Here is a 20,458-nt window from a genome sequence, read left to right as displayed (position 1 = left end):
CTTCTTGATCATTTCTAGCTTCTCGACCATGCATTGCTTCTCTTCTCGCTCTCATTTGCGTATGTTAGCCACCATATATGCTTAGTGCTTGCTGTAGCTCCACCACATTACCCCCTTTCCTACCCATAAGCTTAAATAGTCTTGATCTCGCGGATGTGAGATTGCTGACTCCTCGTGACTCACAGATTCTACCAAAACAGTTGCAGGTGCCGACGATACCAGTGCAGGTGATGCAACCGAACTCAAGTGGGAGTTCGATGAGGGCCTTGGTCGTTACTATGTTTCGTTTCCTGATGATCCGTAGTGGAGCCCAGTTGGGACGATCGGGGATCTAGCATTTGGGGTTATCTTCCTTTTCTTTTGGATTTAACCGTAGTCGGTCTATGTGTGTACTCTGATGTTATATGATTTATTTAAGTATTGTGTGAAGTGGCGATTGTAAGCCAACCCTCTTTATCCCTTTCTTGTTCATTACATGGGATTGTGTGAAGATGACCCTTCTTGCGACAAAACCATCATGCGGTTATGCCTTCAAGTCGTGCCCCGACACGTGGGAGATATAGCCGCATCGTGGGTGTTACAGTCAAGGACAAGAAGAGAAGGGATGGCAGGCCCGCCTTCGGCCATAAGACCGACTTCTGCTGCATCCAACAACCGAGTGATTCTCTTAATGATGGATTCTATGTCCTACACCACATGCTGGAGTACAGACGGGATCACCAGAACCTTCGCATGTCAGCTAAATCCGGCGATGCCCATATTCTGCAATGGGCAAAGAACGTAGGAGATATCGAGGATCATAGACTTCGAGCTGAGTTCTATCAAATCCAGCGCGAACTTGCCCAAATCATCATGAAGGACGTCGTCGGAAAAACAGGGATGTTCTACGAAGAAGGACAAATGTCGCGGGAAGACGTCCGAACATGGGTAGCCTCTCAGTGTCTCGACCTGAAGCCTTTCACTAGGCTCGGGGACTATCTCCCTGACTTGGATGGATGGCACGACATGTTGGAGTGATTGTCGATATATGACAATGTGTTCGGTTAGTCCATACTTTCTGTATGACGAAACTTTGAGTTATGCACGACGAAACTTTATTTGTGATGTAATTAAACCGTCCTCCTCGACTAGCGACGATCACTCTAGTTAGGGCATTTTGGGTACAATCAACTTTGTTATTTATGCTTATGATATGTTGCTTCTATTTTTGCCAAGTCTGTCTCTTTCTGTTGCTCAACTATATATGTTGCATATCATCGACTCATGTGACGATGCAGGTGCATAGATCATCGATGGCGAAGATGTGCTACGCCAGGAGTATATATACGACGAGTGGCCGGAGTGTTAGGCCCAGGTGTATCGGTTTCCGGTTTCCGAGCGACACGTAGTAGTTAGTTTAGGTTCACGCTAATGCGAGAGAGGGATACGAACTCATGTACTGCATAGTTCCGCTCTCACTCAAAGTGATAGCTCTTCTCGCGTATATCATTGTTTAGATGGATGATGATGTAGTTGCAAGTAATCGAGACTTGTATCGCTATTTTCGAGATGATGACGAGATACCATTTTGTGTTGGATGATGATTATGATGAGACTATTTGTATGTATATGCTATGATTACATTTGTGGCCTCGCAGCCATTTGTATGTGTATCATGATGACATTTATATCTGCTAACGATTCTTGTATAAAGCCTGTTCAAATACAAAACAAATATGCAGAAAAAAAACAAAAACTACTAAAATTAGCAGTAGCGAGTGGAGAAAGTTAGCAACAGCGTGACAGTAGCAGTAGCGCGTCCAGCCCAAGCACGCTGCAGCTATTAGCAGTAGCGAGCTTGCACGAAGCACGCTGCTCCTACACTTGTACACCAGCAGCGCGGGCGCCCACGCGCTGCTGCTAAGTGTTAGCTGTAGCGCCTTATTAGTAGCGCCGGTCCCCGCGCTACTAATGTACCTAAAACCGGTGCTGCTGCTAGGATTTTCCCTAGTAGTGTCATATTATCTTCTCTCTTTTATTCTAATATCGGAAATATTTCAGAGAGAAAAATTATTAAAACCAAAATGATCCTCTTCTCAAATTTGAGACAAATTCAAATATGAAAATTATGAAATCCCCAACTCTCTCCATGGGTCCTTGAGTTGCGTAAGATTTCTAGGATCACAACCAAAATGCAAAATGAAATATGATATGGATATGATGACCTATGTATAACATCCGAATTGAAAATTGGGATGTTACACTAGGCCTCATTTTCAAGCATTGCAATACCGTTTGTGCTCACTTTTGTTACTTGCTACCTTGCTGTTTTTAATGTTCCTATTACAAAAATCAATATCTACTATCATTACTACACTTGTATCACCATTTCTTCGCCGAACTAGTGCACCTATACAATTTACCATTGTATTTGGTGTGTTGGGGACACAAGAGGCTCTTTGTTATTTGGTTGCAGGGTTGTTTGAGAGAGACCATCTTCATCCTACGCCTCCCACGGATTGATAAACCTTAGGTCATCCACTTGAGGGAAAATTGCTATTGTCCTACAAAACTCTGCGCTTGGAGGCCCAACACGAGTCTACAAGAATAAAGTTGCTTAGTAGACATCAGTCCCGATGTGCGATCACCAGAAGGATCGATGGCTCCCTTGCAGACCAATTGCGTCAACGGCCATGGGAGAAGTTTACACCCCGGCCAGCTTTTTGTTTTCGGCAGCATGGTCTTCTGCGCCGACTCGACGGGCCATCTGGCCTCTGTCGAGAACTATGCCCCAAGTCGAATTATGACCTTCAATGGCCTTGAATACACCGCGGATTCTCGCAGCGAACTCGTCCTGTTGGGATGGGCCCCGGCCGAATTGAGAGCTCGTCCGGCCCTAGAGGCTCGACTCCGGAGCCGATCTCCCTCATGGCGTCACCAGAGGGCCCCAACGCAACCACTCTGGCCAGCCTTCTTCTGATCTCCTGTCCAAACATTTATCCGACTCTCAGTTCTGAAATTACGTCAGGATTAGAACTGACCTTGGCGCAGAATTTGGAATCTCGCCCAGATCCCCTTCGCGTCAAAGACGCGTCAAGTCGTGCACCGGGCATACTTCGAGTTAGCCCCGCTTACAATCTAGTTATGAATCCTTGAGAGCTGTCTCACCTCAATGAGATGCTCGACCGTATCCAGAGCATGTCCATCTCGGATGGCAAGACTTTGGTTTATGATCAAATCGGACTTGAAGCCGACAATCGGGAAATTTACATCCCACCCATCACCCACCTAGTCGCCACGGTCGATGACTTAACCGATGTGCTAGACTACGGCGAGGCCACGGGCATGGATGAAGATGTCGATGCCCACAGAAGACACCTCGCCTCTGGTAAACACCGGCAGGTGGACTGCTACATCTAGGTATGATGTCTACATGGTGGACACCCCCAATTCCCCTCCAAGACGTCGGCGTAGACGCAGAAGAGGCAACAATGAGGAACCCAGCGGCAATAACGCAACTGCCGACAACGGTGATGCGGCAGCCCGTGATGTCGATAACCCCAAGGAGGACCCTCAAGCTTCCCTAGGGCGGAATGGCACACCCGATAAACATCTCGAGACTTAGATCCGGACAACCTCTTTAAAGGGGCCGATGATAACTATATGCCAGAATCTGAGGAAGACGAGAGCCTCGGCACTAAGGACTTCATCGTCCCCGAAGACCCTTTCGAACAAGAGCGCTTCCGGCGGTGCCTCATTGCGACGGCTCGGAGCATGAAGCACGAGCAGTAGCAGCTGCAGGCCAACACCGATGCACTGAATGAAAAGTGGGTCGAAGTGCTCTTTGTCGAGCAAGACATGGAAGATCGGCACCGTAGTGTGATGTCTACTACGCAACCTTCTCCTTGTAGATGTTGTTGGGCCTCCAAGTGCAGAGGTTTGTAGGACAGTAGGAAATTTCCCTCAAGTGGATGACCTAAGGTTTATCAATCCGTGGGAGGCGTAGGATGAAGATGGTCTTTCTCAAACAACCCTGCAACCAAATAACAAAGAGTCTCTTGTGTCCCCAACACCCCCAATACAATAATAAATTGTATAGGTGCACTAGTTCGGCGAAGAGATGGTGATACAAGTGCAATATGGATAGTAGATATAGGTTTTTGTAATCTGAAAATATAAAAACAGCAAGGTAACTAATGATAAAAGTGAGCGTAAATGGTATTGCAATGCTAGGAAACAAGGCCTAGGGTTCATACTTTCACTAGTGCAAGTTTTCTCAACAATAATAACATAGTTGGATCATATAAATATCCCTCAACATGCAACAAAGAGTCACTCCAAAGTCGCTAGTAGCGGAGAACAAACGAAGAGATTATGGTAGGGTACAAAACCACCTCAAAGTTATTCTTTCCGATCAATCCATTGGGCTATTCCTATAAGTGTCACAAACAGCCCTAGAGTTCGTAGTAAAATAACACCTTAAGCCACACATCAACCAAAACCCTAATGTCACCTAGATACTCCAATGTCACCTCAAGTATCCGTGGGTATGATTATATGATATGCATCACACAATCTCAGATTCATCTATTCAACCAACACATAGAACCGCAAAGAGTGCCCCAAAGTTTCTACCGGAGAGTCAAGACGGAAACGTGTGCCAACCCCTATGCATAGGTTCATGGGCGGAACCCGCAAGTTGATCACCAAAACATACATCAAGTGAATCAATAGAATAACCCATTGTCACCACGGTTATCCCACGCAAGACATACATCAAGTGTTCTCAAATCATTAAAGACTCAATCCGATAAGATAACTTCAAAGGGAAAACTCAATCCATTAGAAGAGAGTAGAGGGGGAGAAACATCATAAGATCCAACTATAATAGCAAAGCTCGCGATACATCAAGATCGTGCCAAATCAAGAACACGAGAGAGAGAGAGAGAGAGAGATCAAACACATAGCTACTGGTACATACCCTCAGCCCCGAGGGTGAACTACTCCCTCCTCGTCATGGAGAGCGCCGGGATGATGAAGATGGCCACCGGTGAGGGTTCCCCCTCTGGCAGGGTGCCGGAACAGGGTCCCGATTGGTTTTTGGTGGCTACAGAGGCTTGCGGCGGCGGAACTCCCGATCTATTCTACTCCCCGAAGGTTTTAGGGTATATTGGTATATATAGGCGGAAGAAATACGTCAGGGGAGCCACGAGGGGCCCACGAGGGTGGAGGGCGCGCCCAGGGGGTGGGCGCACCCCCATGCCTCGTGCCTTCCTTGTTGATCCCCTGACGTGCACTTCAAGTCTCCTGGATTGCTTTCTTTCCAAAAATAACTTCTCCGAAGGTTTCATTCCGTTTGGACTCCGTTTGATATTCCTTTTCTTCGGAACACTGAAACAAGGGAAAAAACAGGAACTGGCACTGGGCTCTGGGTTAATAGGTTAGTCCCAAAAATAATATAAAAGTGTAAAATAAAGCCCATAAACATCCAAGATGGATAATATAATAGCATGAATACTTCATAAATTATAGATACGTTGGAGACGTATCAGCATCCCCAAGCTTAATTCCTGCTCGTCCTCGAGTAGGTAAATGATAAAAGAAATAATTTATGAAGTGTGAATGCTAGCAGGTGCACAAGTTTGATCAATGATAATTTCAATCACCTTTTCTAGCATCATTATATGTCATAACAGTAGCTCAACTCATAGAGCTTTGCATGATCAAGTAACAAACTATTCACATGTTAAAGTATAGATCATAAACTTTCTTGAAAACTAACAAACTGTGTTATTAGTCATCAAACAATTACAATTCATCTATTTTCAGGAAGAGTCTATGTCAGAGCTTTGATTTAGCAAATCCCACATACTCAACTATCATTTAGTCTTCCAGGATTGCTACCACTCAAAGCATCTTTTTAGAACAAATAGTATTCATCGAACACAGAGAAAGATAGGGGCTTAATGTTTTGCCTCCCAACCTTTTACCTCAAGGGTAATGTCAACAGTAATAATTCATGCTCAAATATATTTGAATGGCCATATATGCTTAGATCTTTCCATCACATGATGCTTGCCAACTAAAGAGTAGGTTGGAATGAGAAGGAATACTACTGACTCTTGCATAAAAGTAAAACATAGGCCCTTCGCAGAGGGAAGCAGGGATTTGCAGAGGTGCCAGAGCTCGAAGCAAAAACAGAGATGAAAATAATTTTGAGAGGTATGCTTTCATTGTCAACATAACGACCAAGAGTTCCCAATATCTTCCATACTACATACATTATAGGCGGTTCCCAAACAGAAAGGTAAAGATTTTTTTCTCCCCCTCCACCAACAATCATCAATCCATGGCTTGCCCGAAACAACGGGTGCCTCCAACTAACATCAATCCTGGGGGAGTTTTGTTTGCAATTATTTTTTATTTGATTTCGATCTTTTGATCATGGGACTGGGCATCCCAGTTACCAGCCATTTTCTCGTGAATGATGAGCAGAGTCCACTCATCGTGAGAATAACCCACCTAGTATGGAAGATACTGCTAGCCCCTAGTCGCTACATGAGCGATTCGGGCATACAAAACGGATTATTATTTGAAGGTTTAGAGTTTGGCACATGCAAATTTACTTGGAACGGCAGGTAAATACCGCATATAGGTAGATATGGTGGACACTCATGGAAGAAACTTGGTTCAAGGAATTTGGATGCACAAGCAGTATTCCCGCTTAGTACAGATATTTTGGCTAGCAAAGGATTCTAAATAGCAAGCACCACATGTTAGAGGATCCATAACAATATAACTTCTATACAAATATACCCAAGCATAACTCATTATGTTGTCTTCCTTGTCCAACTTCAACTAATTTGCTCAGGTTTGAAAATAATTAATGGGGCTCACAATCATAGAAGATGTCCAAGATAGTATATTTATATGTGAAATCTCTGTTCCTTCAATATTCTTTCATGAATTGTTCAAGTGACCAATACAATGTTTGCTAACCTTCAATAAATTTACCACCTCTACTTCTTATATGTGAAGGCATTACTCCCCATGGGAAAGGCATATGAAACATATATAATTTCAGATTTGTGACATTCAAATCATTCAATCATTTACTCATAGGATATAAGTGAAGCACACGAGTAAATGACTAACTACTCCAAAAAGATATAAGTGAAGATCAATGAAAAGCTAAATAATTATGTAGCTATGTGAAGACTCTCTCTCATTTAAGAATTTCAGATCTTGGTATTTTATTCAAACAGCAAGCAAAACAAAATAAAATGACATTTCAAGGACATCACTCATCATGTGAAGAAGCAAAACTTAGGCTCAACCGATACTAACCGATAATTGTTGAAGAAGAAAGGTGGGATGCCTACCGGGGCATCCCCAAGCTTAGATGCTTGAGACTTCTTGAAATATTATCTTGGGGTGCCTTGGGCATCCCCAAGCTTGAACTTTTGCGTCTCCTTAATTCCTTTTATATCACGGTTTCCTAAATCTTGAAAGCTTCATCCACACCAAACTCAACAAGAACTCGTGAGATAAGTTAGTATAAACCAATGCAAAAACCTTATCATTCTCTACTGTAGCAAATCACAAAAATTATTATTCAACATTGCATACTAAATATCTCTGCATACTTAATACTCCTATCTTCAAATAGAATCATTAAACAAGCAAACATAACAGCAATCTGCCAAAACAGTACAGTCTGTAAAGAATGCAAGATTCATAATACTTACCTAACTCCAAAAATTATGAAAGAAAATTCCCACTGTAGTAAATTTATCAGAGCTTATTATGAAAAAGGTTTCAACATTTTATCACATTCTGAATTTTCTAGGGAATTTTTGCAACAGAGGTAAACTTTCTATTTTGAAACAGCAACATGTATACTTGCAAAATAAGCATGGTAAAGGCTATCCTTGACATTTTTATTGAAAATAGAGATGCAAAACATTATTATAAATAACAGAAAGCAAATACTAACAAAAGAAAATGACGCTCCAAGCAAAACACATATCATGTGGTGAATAAAAATATAGCTCCAAGTAAAGTTACCGATGAGCAAAGACGAAAGAGGGGATGCCTTCCGGGGCATCCCCAAGCTTAGGCTCTTGGTCATCCTTGAATATTACCTTCGGGTGCCTTGGGCATCCCCAATCTTAGGCTCTTGCCACTCCTTATTCCATAGTCCATCGAATCTTTACCCAAAACTTGAAAACTTCACAACACAAAACTCAACAGAAAATCTCATGAGCTCCGTTAGCGAAAGAAAACAAAACACCACTTCAAGGTACTTTATTGAGCTCATTCTAAATTAATATTGGTGTAATATCTAATGTATTCAAACTTCTCTATGGTTCATACCCTCCGATACTACTCATAGATTCATCAAAATAAGCAAACAACACATAGAAAACAGAATCTGTCAAAAACAGAATAGTCTGTGGTAATCTGTATCAAACGCAAATTTCTGGACTCATAAAAATCTGCCAAAATAGGACGACCTAGATAATTTGATTATTTATCTACTGCAATTGGAATCAGTATTTTATCACTTTCTGGTGATTTTTAACAATTGTTTTCGTGAGCAGAAAGTTTCTGTCTTTTTCAGCAAGATCAAATAATTATCATCCAAGAAGATTCTATAGGTCTTACTTGGCACAAACACTAATTAAAACATAAAACCACATCTAACTAGAGGCTATATATATTATTTATTGCTAAACAGGAGCAAAAAGCAAGGAACAAAAATAAGATTGGGTTGCCTCCCAACAAGCGCTAACGTTTAACGCCCCTAGCTAGGCATGATGATTTCAATGATGCTCACATAAAAGATAATTTTGAAACATAAAGAGAGCATCATGAAGAATATGACTAGCACATTTAAGTCTAACCCACTTCCTATGCATAGGGATTTTGTGAGCAAACAATTTATGGGAACAGTAATCAACTAGCATAGGAAGGCAAAACAAGCAAATCTTCAAGATTTTCAACACATAGAGAGGAAACTTGATATTATTGCAATATGTAGAAGCATATGATCCTCTCTCATAATAATTTTCAGTAGCATCATGAATGAATTCAACAATATAACCAGCAGCTAAAGCATTCTTTTCATGATGCATAAGCATACAATTTTTATTACTCTCCACATAAGCAAATCTATTCTCATCAATATTAGTGGGAGCAAACTCAACAAAATAACTATCATGTGATTGAAAATTAAGATCGAGATGACAAGTTTCATGGTTATCATTATTCTTTATAGCATACGTGTCATCACAATAATCATCATAGATAGGAGGCATGCTTTCATCATAGTAAATTTGCTCATCAAAGCTTGGGGGACAAAAAATATCATCTTCATCAAACATACACTACAAAAAAATTACACTTCCGTGATGATACGTGTTTGTCACAGTAGGTCGCGTTTTTTGTCATGCATGTACATCCATGAAAAATTTATGATAGAATCAAGATAGTCATACCTGTGCTGTTGTACAAGTGTTCCATGACATTACCAAAATTATCATCACGGAAGTGTCCACTTCCATGAAGATAAATCGCGCGTCACAGAAGTGCTTTCGTCAAGGGTGACCGACACGTGGCATCCACCGTAACGGAACGCCGTTAAGCTATCGGGTCGGGTTTTGGATCCGATAACCCGTTAACAGCCCCGACCAATGGGGATTGTCCACGTGTAAAATCATCATTGGCTGGAGGAAACACGTGTCGGCTCACCGTTGGGACAGATGTCATCCGCTCATTGGACCGAAGGCACCTATGATATGGCGACACGTGGCACGACCCAATAGAGGCCCATTCCTATGAAAAGGCCGGCCCGTTTGACTTGGTCAAAAGGTGGCGGGCCGGCCCACGGAAAGCCTGTTAACGGCCTGTTCGCATATAGCCCATTTACAGCCCGCTAACCCAGGGCCCGTTACGCCCTATCCGAATTAGGCCCAGTAGCGTCATCTGGGCTGTCCAATATGATTCAGCCCGTTTTAACTTCCGGCCCATGTGTGGCCCATGACTTCTTTCGGCCCATATGAGGACCTTTGTAACTCTTGGCCCATTAACGGCCCGTGGTGAAACTGGCCCGTAATGAATAGTGTATCACTTTATACCCATTAACGGCCCGTTATTCCATTGGGCCGTTTCCAGCCCAAGTTATCTTTCGGCCTTCTCAGGGCCCATTGATTCTTGGGCTCATTTGCAGCATTCGGTTACATACGGCCCGTTACTGTCATTTTCTGCTTGTGGGCCAAATTCAGCCCGTCGTTACAGTCGGCCCGTTTGCGGACCGTTAATACGTTGGGCCGTTTTCATGTCAAAAAAAACCCGTTGGGCTGTTTTCATAGAGTTATCAAATACGGCCTATTAACGGCCCGTTATGGTCCATGAATAGTATGGCCCATGATTGGCGAAATGATGATACGCCCCGTAGAAGGCCCATGGATCCTACGGCCCGTATGAGGCCCATGGATAGTACGGCCCGTAGAAGGCCCATGGATCGTACGGCCCATAGAAGGCCCATGGACCCTACGGCCCGTAGAAGGCCCATGGACCCTATGGCCCGTAGAAGGCCCATGGACCCTAAGGCCCGTATAGAAGGCCGATGGATCCTACGGTCGGACAAAGTCCCATGGATCATACGTCTTGCAGGAGGCCCATGGTTACAACAGTCCGTGTATTGCCACGATGATTTTGGCCTACTTACCAAAAATAGGCTATTGTGGCCACTAGAAAAAAACAGAAAAAGAACTGCAGTGACTACAAGCAAACAACTAAACAAGACAATAAGGAAATAAATAAGCAAGCAATTAACGCTAGCCTATTACCGCTATTACACATATTACATCCACTGGGCATCAAAGTTCGCCACCAGTGCAAATATAGGGAACAAAGCAGCACATTACATACACTGGCCATCAAAATTGGCCACCAGTGCAAATAAACGCGGTAGCAAAACAAGAGCATAACTGAAACAACTTCAGAAGAGCTCAAGAAACGTTATCCTGGGTATCCACCATGCTGGCAATAAGCTTAGCAAGCTGATTAGCTTTGTCCTGTTTGGCGCTAAAATCCTCCAACGCTTGCTGTTGCACCAGAAAGTATGCATTTGAATGCTCCAAGGACTTCCGCAGTCCTTCCGCTTCTTGTCGCAGCACAGCTGATCGATGTCTTTCAGCTTGTAGTTGAGACTCAAGAAACCGAACTAATTCAGACAGTGAGTTTGAATAGCTTGTGCAAGCGGTAGTGGCCAGTAACTCGAACACTAAACCAAGACAGGACTTTGGGGTTGTCTCGCTGTCTTCAAGATAGTCTTCCTTAGCTATTTTATCAGCTTTGTTGGAGACCAACAAGGATGTGTCACTATCCTGAACCTTATCTGCATTACTTCATTTACCATTGCTTAATAAGGCACTCTTCCCCAATATTCTGTCAGCATTCTAAAAGAAGAAACAAGCAGACACATAACAAGTTTAGCATGTACTAGTATATGAAACTCATTTCGGTGAACCAGTTCATTAGTAAGGTGGACAGGATTAAACTACCAAGTCTTCTATTGCCAAGTACTAGTACATAATAAAAGCATCAAACAAACATATATCTATGTCCTATGGTCACTGCATTGTCTTGCCAAATCAAAATAGAGACACGGTTCAAATCATATCAGTTCAAGACAAAGCAGCAGTGAAAGAATACAAAGCGTGGGAAACTACACGGCACAACAAGATTTCAGATGGGTACCACGGGTCTACATGTACAACAACACTATTGGCTCTGTTGTGATGCTAGTAATGTGCATGATATGAAAGTCAACTGTATACACAATTGAAATTGAAATCAACAGAGCTATTGATAAGAGCAAACCTGTTAAAGAAACATGCGTGAACATACCTGCTGTGCCATTGGAGTTTCGATTGGATCCTTCAATTTAAAAATAAGTTTGTATGAGTAAATACAGTGATACAAGAGCAAAGCAATCATAGTTAAAAAAGGCGCGCCTAAGCGAGCGCTTAAGCGCGCCTAGGCTCTAGGCGTTGGCAAAACGCATTGCGCATAACTACGCATAATCTGTGCATAACTGCGCATAAGCATGCGCTTTGGTCAGTAAAGCGCAAGGCGGTGGCAAAACGCACAATTAACGCCTAGCGCTTTTTTGAACTATGATAGCAATGGAATCTTAAATTAGAACAGTTGTTCTTCAGGTTTAGGCACTTGTTCTACATGAACAGAGTACAGTAAGACGCAAGAATATAATACTTAAAAATAGAAAATGAGCTCATAGACCTTACCACATTCTTGGTTCGGGACCAGTACAGAACAAGGCGTTCCCAGTCATCGTCCAGTAAATGTGTCTCAGGAGAACGTAAGGGAATTTGATGAGTTTCTTTGCCGGTGAAGTACGTTTTCTTCAGGTAATTCCGATACTGCCACCAAGCATTCTTGAAGATAGCAGAGGTATTAGCACAGGTTACCTCATCCTGAGTTTCCAAATCGGTCCTTCTCTATAGAGAAAAATGGGAAAATTTGCTGTATTATAACCATCATGGAGGTAGGATGTATGGGACGAAGCAAAGTAATTGCCATGAATAACATTACTTACACATAACTCCTGGACAAACACCTGCAACTGGCATTTTCCTTCATCTTCAGTATAATATTTCCAAGATGGGAAGATACGCACATACGATTTAACAACATCAAATGCGATAGATGCTAAACTACGACTAGCTGGTTGTGCTTCCTCCACAGGAATAGGCGTACTAACTGGTGGAGTTGGGGTTCGCCGTGATAGTACTGGCCCTTTGGGCACTGGAGCTGCCTTACTAACTGCTCTTGTTTGGGAGCTCTGTGGTGGAGATGGTGCTGTGTCAACAGGAACTGGGTTACTATCGGCTGGGGTTGGGGTTAGATTGGGTGAAGCTGGTTCTCTGTCCATCGCAGTAGGGGTACAATCTGCGAGAGTTTGGGTTATGTGTGGTAGGGCTGGTTCTTGTGCATGTACAACCGGGGTGCTATCTCCACCAAGAGGTAGCACTGTTTTATTTGAAGACCGTGTTTTTAGTCCGCTAGATACTGGCATCACCCGCTCCAATTCAAATGGCTGATAAACAGGAAACATAGTTGAATGTACAGACATTGTATGAGAGACAGATGCAATAGATAGTGTGGAAAAAAGAGGGCATGAAATAGTTGACATGTATATTGTTTAACTAAAACGGATAGCATGACATAATTTCACATATATGATGTCTATCTAAACTGGATAGCATAGCATAACATAATTCAAAGATATGATGAATAACTAAACAGGATCGCATGACATAATTCACCTACATGTTATCTAAGTAATCAGGATCGCATCATTTAATTCACATATGTGATTTATATGCTAAACAGAGGGCATTCGATATGATGTCTGAACTAAGAACATGGTGTTGAATATTGTGTATATGATGTCTAAACTATGCAATGCAAGACACCGTATGCATGATATGAGCAGTATAACCGTGCCAAGTTAGAGCATACACCTCAGTGGGGGAATAGGACTGGTCATCTGTCTCTGAATCCATCTCTGAGGAGCTATCGGGACCCAACAAGAGATCTGCTTCGACAGGTAGCACTGTCTGCTCTGAAGGCCTTGTTTTCACTCCAGATTTTTCCATCTCCCACCCAAATGGCTGATTCACAGGAAGAGTAGTTTAATGTACAAACATTGTCGACAAATGGAAATGTAATGAAGAAAAGGATGGGCAAGATATCATTCAAATATATGATGCCTGGTTAAACAGGATGGCATTGCACATTTCACATATATTATGGCTGGCTAAAAGACATGAGACTGCATAATTCCCATATATGATATAGAAACTAAACAGGTGGCATTACAGAACATGTCTAAACTAAGCAGATGACATATATGATGTCAAAAGTAGGCACTGCAAGGCAACATATGCATGATATGACTAACATCATCATGCCAAGGTAGAGCAAACACCTTGGGGGTAAATAGGAGTGGTCAGCGGCGTCTGAATCCGCCTCAGAACAGATATCTTCCTCTGGATTACAATCTGGAGAGGGGTGGGGAGGGTTTGCCATTGAACCCACCATGGAGCGATGTCTGCATGACATTGTATTGCCGCGCAAAACTCTTCTCTTTTTCTCTACATGTTCAGCATGACTGTGTACAATATCTGACATGCATACGAAAAAAATATGGTGAGATTATGTAAGGAGAGCATGCAGAAATTTAGAGTGATGGTAACAACCAGTGGATCGACGTTTTTCCGTTGAACCAAAATAGCCCTAATGGATCGACGTGAATGTATAGTAATAAGTGATGCAACAAGTGTACAACCTCTTTGCCGTAGCCGTGTCGACCTCAGCATCATTGGGTTGGTCGCTGAAGCAGTTGAGGCAGAGGTGGCTGTCGGAGGTGTGGAGGAAGATCTGAGGAATCTGTAGACGGCGTCCAGGGCACTGCTCTGTTGTGATGGATCATTCTGTCGTTGGAGCAGCTCCGGTGAGCCGTAAGACGTCAAGGCTGAAGCAGCACAAGACAGACATCGTCAATCTCAAGTGGGATTCTAATAGCATCTCCAATAGATGATGTAAAATGGATGTAAAATTAACATCACCAAAAACCACCTGACTACAACAGATGAGGTAAAAACTGTTGACTCTGAACTTAACTGTCGAAACTGAAATTTACTGTGGAATCTGAATGCTACTGTCAAAACTGAACGCAATGGTAGCAGAGAGGCACTTGACATGTAGTTTAGGGAGGGCCTGCAGTTCATCTTCAACCTGCACCCCCCTGAGCCGCCAGCCACCACCGGCCGAACCGCCGGCCCCAGCGCCGCCTCGCCGCCCCGAAACAACTCGCCACCGCCGCCCCGGCCAGCCCTCTAGGCCCCCCGCCCCCACCCTGAACCCTAAGATAGATAGTGGGGTACCTCTCCGGCGAGCCCCCGTCCCCGCTGCGGGTGGTTCTTCCTTAACTCCGGCGAGCCCCCCCCAACCCCTGAAAATCGACTGACCCAAAAGTCGATTCAGTCGACTGAAGTGTGGCTTAATCGGAGCAGAGCAGCAGCACGAGCGAGGGGGAGAGCAGCAGCAGCAGCAGCTGGGCGAGCGACGAGCGGAGCCGGAGCAGCAGCAGCGCGAGCGAGCGAGCGAGAGCCGGAGCAGCAGCAGCAGATCCGGCTGGTATGGACGCCGCCGCCGAAGGGGCCTCGCACTGGGGGAGAGCCGCCGTGGAGATGTCGCCCGCGGCGCCGGCTTCAAGGTAGCCGCTCCATGGGGGTGCGGGATGGAGCACCGTCGGTGCCGGGAGGTCGAGTTAAGGAGAAGGTGCGATGCGATGAGTGTACAACCTCTTTGGTGGCGCCGAGTAGGCCTCGGCTTCGTCCGAGGAGTCGGTGAGGATGCTGCGGTTCCGGTGGAGCAGGTTAAGGCGGCGCTGTGGGGATGGAGCAGCCGCGATAGACGAGGCGATCATCGGAGCAGCTCCTTGGAGGTGGAGGACGGGGCGGCTGAACCGGCGGGACGGGGAGATGGACGACGGATCCTCATCCGGGGAGGTGGACGAGGGACGTCGAGCTGTTGTGGTGGACGACGTCGTCGGGGAAGAGGCTCCGGCTGGGCAGCGGTGACGTGGCGGACGGAGGAGGGTGGGGTTTCGCGGCTGGAGCGGAGAGGTTATGGCGGCTTGGGATTTCGAATGGCGAAAAGGGGGCGATGGGAGGGGGTGAAGCATGACTTAGGGACGCGCTTGTCCAAAATGTAGGGTGTGTTACAAAAGTACCCCCCACCGATTTGAACTAGCGGCCCTTTCGGCTCAGGGTTAGAAGGGGGATTTCGCGTGTTGGGATTTGGCAGCTGGAGGGAGTTTTCGCGCGCGTTGTAATTTCGGGATAGCAAGGCGCGGGTTGTGAAGGCGCCAGTTTTGGGAGCACGATATCTGAATTTTCGGGATATAACAAGACGCGGGTTGAATTTTAGGGACAAGCCTAACGTGTAGTAATATTGTACTTGTACGTACCAAATCAATTCGCACTTCCCTCAACCAAAAAGAAAACGAAAAAAATAAAACTATTCACACCAACACAAAGAGAGAGTCTTGCCCCGTTTTACTATACAAATGCTATTCAAAGCTACTCCCTCCTTCCATCTATATAGGGCCTAATGCGTTTTTCGATGCTAACTTTGACCAAATATTAGAGCAATGATATATGACATGCAACTTACACAAAGCACACCGTTAAATTCGTCTGTGAAAGGTTCTTTCAATGATATAATTTTCACATTGTGCATGTCATGTACTATTAATCTTGTCAATAGTCAAAGGCGGTCTTAAAAATCTCATTACGCCCTATATAGATGGAAGGAGGGAGTATGAATCCATGTTATGTCCGATTAATTTTTTCGCTTGCTGTATAATGCATGTAACCTACTCATACCAACATTTTAGTGCATTCCAAATGTCTATACTACCGCTGCAATTCGAACTAAATTTGAATTCGTTTCTCTATTTCAATAAGAATCTACAATCATGATTGTTGCCAACTTCAACCATCATAGTTTCCTTGCTATCCGCCAGATATAAATCGGACGGCCTATAATGCAGGATGGCAGGCACACCATCATCAACAACTCCGTTTTTTATAAGAGTAGAGATAAAATATATTAAATGTAGTATAACATGTTCATAACCACACCATGTGTATCACCGTTATATATATTCACACATGCGTCGGTTTGAAACACTATGATAAATTCTTCAAATATCCGAATTCGCTTTTTATAATGAAGTATATATGATCTCTATTCGTCTTTTACACCCACACAACCCTCTTATCTTTGTAGCTAGCGCTAACTTTCTCTTGTGCATGCACACGCCCGCATCCCTCTCACCCTCCCTCAGCATTCTCTAGCTCCATCGCGCAAATTCGTCTTTTCACTTTAGGTCGTTCACCCATGGTGTGTGTAGGCCCCCCAGCTCCTTCTTTACGGCACACATCGATTGATATGCCTCTCTAGCCAGGTGTGCCTAGCACAAACACAAGCTTCCCCTGTTCTCTTGTCACCGTCCATGCCTCACTCCCACCACTCTTTTCATCGTTCTCGTACTCGCACACTCCTCCCCCCTCGATATAGTATGCCTCTCGTACCACCTCCTACATGCATCCCTCTCTCTCTATCCTTCTCCTCGTGCCTCATTTGCTTCTAACACACACATGCATGTATACCGATTGATCTCCCAACATATACCTAGATCGACTTTAACTACCCCCCATCGATCGACGTACCTCACAAGTTATGTCTCTCCTTTCTCTAACAAAGGGCGATTGATCTTCCTATGTAGTTACGTCTGCTTACCACAGCCACATCGTCCCCCCTCATCATTCGTGCATGCCTCCTGACCCGTCTCTCACACGCACGTGCACAGACAACAAGCAGCCATCTCCTCTCTTATTGATATTGCGGGCGTGCCCTCCGTTTGTCTAGCAAGCCTATCCCACCATTTGTTAGAAGCAACTCCACTACCACCCCCTCCAACACTCTAGCTCTGTCTCTCTCCCAACCTTATTCCTCTCCTGCACATATGCATGGATGCCGATCGATCTCCCTTAATACATGAGGCAGATCGATCTCCTTAATACATGAGGTAGGCCTCTCTCCTCCTCCACACATATACCAGCCATTGTACCTCTATAGTTAATTGGGCCTCCCTCTTCCCCCACCACACACCGATAGTCGAGCGCTGCAGGTAGGTATCCATGCCACAGAGACAAACTGCACATGTCCCATCTCACGTTCCAGTAGGCCAGCCACTCTATATCTTTGACGTGGGCACACACAAATTCGATGGCACTCTTTATCGATCGCGCGCGCACACACACACATCATCCCTCTCTTCGATTCTATGGACACCTCAAGCCGATGATACCTCCACTCTCTTCTCGTGGATCGCCCCCTCTATATATATGTTATATCCAGGACTCTATTTCACACACATTGCATATGTTACATTTTTTGATTGACCCCCCCCAAAAAACTCTCAAGAACCCACACACTATATCTCTCTAGGTTTGTATCTCTCTCACACAACCCCACGTAGGTGGTGTACGTATACAAGAAGAGAATAGGTGCACCGTGCATGTACTCACGCTTCGTGCCCAGCCACACCCGCGCGGGTACACGGTGGAGCTCATTTCTTTACGAAATGGCAGCCCACGTGCTAATTTGAACGCCTGTAGCGGTTGTTTACCTAGGGAGGTCGTGTACCACGCGTGCACGAAACAAAGTTCGACTTGACGCGTTGCCGCGTTATTTTTAAATAAAGTTATAGCGCTCAATGGCACGTACACAGAATATAAAACAATTTTTATGGAGAAAAAGGTAGTCCGCTCACTATATACAATGGAGCCTGCCTGCCTGGTTTGTCGCTCTTCAGAGTATCTCACACAAGGCTGCGGTGGCCTCTGTCTCTCTCACCGTTGGTCACTGATCCGGCCGCATCCCGTCCGCCGGGGGAAAGGGAGTGCGGTGGCCTCTCTCTCTCTCTCACCGTTGGTCACTCATCCGGCCGCATCCCGTCCGCCGGGGGAAAGGGAGTGCAGTGGCCTCTCTCTTTCTCACCGTTGGTCACTGATCCGGTCGCATCCCGTCCGCCGGGGGAAAGGGAGGAAGTGCATCATTTCTCCGTTTGACGGCGCCGAGGCAGCACGTCCCGATCTGCGGTACACGCCGTTCTCTCTGACCAAGCTCCGGTGCGGCAGGGCCTACGCCACCTGCTCGCAGATTCCGCCTGCCGCTGCTCACCTAGTTACATCCCGACGACCTCCAGGTATCCCCTCCGGCCTTGCTCCACTGCCCGTCTTCCCACGTCGCTGCATGTGGATCTTCCATAGTTCTTTGCCCAAAACGTAGCTCGCCCGGCGTACTTTCCATATTGCATTCTCGTCCTCACACCGTTTTAGACAAACACAACCGTGTTGTTATCTTCCCTTAGGACAAGGAATATGCTTCTTTTTTGTCATCGCATGTGTCATCAACTGTTATTTGCCAGTAATTGTTTCCTTTCTACTCGTTGCTATTGCGACCTTTTGGTGAACTGCACAAATCACTTTTTTCTTAAGAGTGTTTTGTGCAGTTGTACTAAAATGTCACACGGGCAACGTCTCTACATTTCAGTGCGACTGCACAAAGGGAGATTGGTTTTGCTCTATCCTCCTCATCCAACTCCGAGCCTAATCTTCTCCAACTAGTTAGTCTTAAGAGAGACTGCAAAGGTGACCGGCTTCTATTTGTGTGTTTATTGTTTCATCAGCAGTCCTCTATTATCGTAATCACACTTAATATCTTTGGAACAGGGACGCTCAGCTCTATTTTAGTGGAACTGCACAAAATGATCGGAATGTTGCATGCTCCAGACAGCTACTTTTTTCCCCAACATGCCTTGTTGATTTAGACAGAGCTGGGGGGACGTTGCTGCCAATGAAAGCATGGATCAATTTTAATTTAACACCTTCTCACAACTCTGTCTTCAGTTGTGATGTAATTATTAGCTCTGATCTGCTAATAATTGACATGCATTAGCAAGGAAGTTAGTTTTTTATTGTTTCCGAAAGAGCATCGATGGCAAGACACGCGAAACAAAAGCTGAAAGCTCACACCATTGTACAATTTCATGTCGCTGGAAAATTATTGTATAGTACGTCAATTATGTAAACAAATGATGGAAGCTTGATAGCATTGCCAGAAGCCTCTTCATCATCCGGGTCCATGTGCCATGCACAAAAATATACTCCTTCGTTCCTAAATATTTGTCTTTTTACAAATTTCAAACGGGCATATTTTAGAGTGTAGATTCACTCATTTTGCTTCGTATGTGTACTCCCTCCGTTCCTAAATATTATATTCGTCTTTCTAGAGATTTCAACAAGTGACTACATACGGAGCAAAATGAGTGAATCTACACTCTAAAATATGTCTATATACATCCGTATGTGCCAGTCCATTTGAAATCTCTAAAAAGACAAATATTTGAGTAGTCACTCGTTGAAATCTCTAGAAAGACAAATACTCTGGAGTATATTTAAGAACCGAGGGGGTAGTGCACAACCGCATGGGAGACTCAGCCTGGTCATTGCGCCGCATTAATAGTGAGTAATGAGCAGTCAAATCATAAGCCCCACCTTTCCCACTGTAAGTTGCTCTGAAGAAGCAACCATCAATACGCTCTTCTTTGAATCTGCTCATACTGCTCCATCCGTCACTGTTTATACAGCGCGCTTCAGAAAAAAGAAAAAAATTCTACGGGACCAAGGCGACTAGCGATCGACCTGAAAAATAGCATTAATAATGCGTACACACATGCATGCAGTGCTTCCACCCCGGGTACACACATGCATGCACTTACTCCACTCCATAGTAGTAAAGTACATGGAGA

This window comes from Triticum aestivum, chromosome 1D (genome assembly GCF_018294505.1).
Source record: "Triticum aestivum cultivar Chinese Spring chromosome 1D, IWGSC CS RefSeq v2.1, whole genome shotgun sequence".
NCBI classification, from domain to species: domain Eukaryota; kingdom Viridiplantae; phylum Streptophyta; class Magnoliopsida; order Poales; family Poaceae; genus Triticum; species Triticum aestivum.
The sequence above is the reverse complement of the archived record's forward strand: the minus strand, read 5'-3'. Positions refer to the sequence as shown.